This window comes from Microtus oregoni, unplaced genomic scaffold, assembly GCF_018167655.1.
Source record: "Microtus oregoni isolate MIOR12 unplaced genomic scaffold, Mior012 000022F_ref0000154, whole genome shotgun sequence".
Lineage (NCBI taxonomy): Eukaryota > Metazoa > Chordata > Mammalia > Rodentia > Cricetidae > Microtus > Microtus oregoni.
The window spans coordinates 17763426-17766187 of NW_024543081.1; positions in this window are offsets into that span (position 1 = coordinate 17763426).

Below are 2762 nucleotides of genomic sequence, written 5' to 3' on the forward strand. Positions count from 1 at the left end.
TTGGCATACTATCATTGGCACACCATAGGACTAGTCACATTTCAAAGTGGTCTCTTACCTGGACTAGCCACCAGGTGTGCAGAAGCGCCCCCAGGCAATGCAATAGGCTGTGGAGGACTCAGGAGGAGGGGGCCATCCTACTGTTCCTGGTTTAATGAATTGGAGGCACAGCCTAGCTTGGCTAGCTGGGCTTGGAGTCTGTGGTAATGAGAACCCTGACATGCCTTCAGTTTGCTCTGGGCTGACCACCCAGGCTTTTTTATGATGTGTGTGGTCAGGCCACACCTCCAACAGGCCACACCTCCAACATCCTGCTTTTCTCCTATGAACACCCCTCCCCCACACTCCTCCTACCTCCCATCCCCCATTCCCACCCTCCCCCTTGTGCCCTATGCACGTGTTCTGTTGGGTTAATGTACCATAAGTCAACTCCCTTCCCCAACCTGGCTGGGCCCGGTAGAGAACAGAAGGTGCCCAGAGGCTCTCTTAGTTCTTTAACTGCACCCCCTGGGGCCTGGCAGGAGGGACAGCTGGGTCACACAGCACCTGGGACCAGCACTGGGCCCTCCTCATAACAGACCCCATCGTGGCTTCCCCCTGAGTTGTGGCCCCTAATTCCACCCAAGCCGTGAGTGACTGGAGTCAGCAGGGTACCCCGCCCAGCCTGGAAGGGGTGCGGCCAAGTATTGAGGATCCTGAGGACGGTTTGTTTCATCAAGTTCAAGTTCAACAGAACAAACTGGTCAGGTGGGTCCCTCAGGCCCTCACTGTGCACAGGCGTGAAAAGAAATCTTGGCTTTAGCTTTCAGTTCACTGCTTTCATTCAAAATGTCCAGATTCCGTCTCTCTTCGCTAGTCTCCTCCTCTCCTCCTCGATGACACTTTTACCACCCCCAAGCCTTACTGGAAATTACTGGGAATTAATTACTGGAAGTCAGTAATGAAAAAAACAGATACAGCCTTGTAGTGATAATTTGCTTGTGATCTAACAAATAAAGCTTGCCTGAAGATCAGAGTGCAGAGCTAAGCCACTAGTTAGCCATAGAGGCCAGGCAGTGGTGGCACACACCTTCAATCCCACTGCCTAGGTGGCCGGCCCAGCTGCCTGTTCTTCAGGCCTCTGCATGTCCAGCTAAGGGAAGGAGCTACCTGCCTGAATGTCTGCATAGTCCTGCCGTGCCATGTTGGGTGCTCATAGCCAGGCTGGACTGCAGCCCATGAAAGCCACACGGTTCTGGTTCAGGTAACAGGAAAATGTCTAGGGTCTAAGAGAGACTGGGACAGTGATGAGATTGTGGTAGGCCAGTAGTACTTGGGAGAGCAGTTGTAGGGGAGATAGTTCACAAGCCTGTGACTATACCTTCTGTGATCACTTTTGAGTGACCAGCCTAGTTCTCAATTAGCATGTGTTTGCCACCAAGAATTCCTTAATCTCAGGATTATTCTAGTTATTGCTCATCATCATCTTTCTTCCCTAACTTTTGTGTGTGTCTGTGTGTCTATGTGTGTGTGTGTGTGTGCATGTGCGTGTGTGCACATGAGAATGTATGCCTATGGAGGCCAGAGACTTCAGATGTTGTGTTCAGAAATACCATCCATTTCTTTTGAGATGGATTCTCGTTTGCCTGGAGCTCACTGCTAGGCAAGACTGCCTGGCCATCGAGCCCCAGCATCCGCCTGTCTCTGTGCTGGGATTATACACACATGCCGCCATGGCCAGCATTTTTCGTGGCTCTGAGGATCAGACTTAGGTCCTCCTGCATATAGAGAAAGTACTTTACAGACTGAGCCATCTACACATAGACCCATCGTTAACTGAAAAATTCACTTATTCTGTAAGTTTCTGGTTTCCAGCTTAAAAGATACCTCCCGAAAGATTGAAGCCCAGGTTCCAAAAGAGGAACTTAGGCCCCAACTCTAAAGGTATAGAGTAACTGATACAGAGGTTGGGTGGGAAAGCTTCCCTAGTGGCCGAGATTCACCCAGAGATAAGGAGTTAGCTGTCTATAGGCAGTAAAGGAAAAAAGGCCTATGGTGAAACTACAATCTGGTCTTGTAAACATGGGAGCAAAGAGATAATAGTTTTGTCAATGATCAGCAAACAAAAGCCAATGTCGGGGACCAGCATTACCCGCAAGTTCTGTGATTGGCAACGTCTGTCAAGCTTGGCATGGCTGACACAAGAGTCAAAGTGAGTGCGGCTAAGGTAGGATAGAAGGGGGATTTTCTGTGTGTACACACCCAGTTGGGCAAGCAGTATGAAAATTATCTCCAGGCTGGACCAGGGAGGCATGCACAGAGCCCACGAGCCCTGCCATTGACCTATGCCATGTCTGCATGATAAACCTCTCCATAAAATCCTAATCTTTGCTAGTAGTCCTAACTATAACTCTTAAGAAAAGCCCCCAAACAAGGCACCTCACAGTGTCTTCTTTGGTTCCTCTCCCAGGGTGGGAGTGAGTTTTGCCTGCTCTTTCCTTGGAGATGTCTGCTTTCTCTTTGCTCACTGGTGTGTCCACATCCTCCATTGTTATAGCTGTGAGGGGATGGATTCAAAAGCATCTGTCTCCGTTTGACTTTCGGGGACTGTTGATTGTCTGGCACCTTGGTGCTTGGGTCAAGGACATCTGGGCTGAGAAAGGCCTTGTCACCCTCGAACACGGGCATCACCAGCACAGTACCCAGGTGGTACTTACACACAATTTTTATGGGAGAATTTGGCTCCAAGGAGCCACCCAGACTACCCTGTCATGGAAAGATGG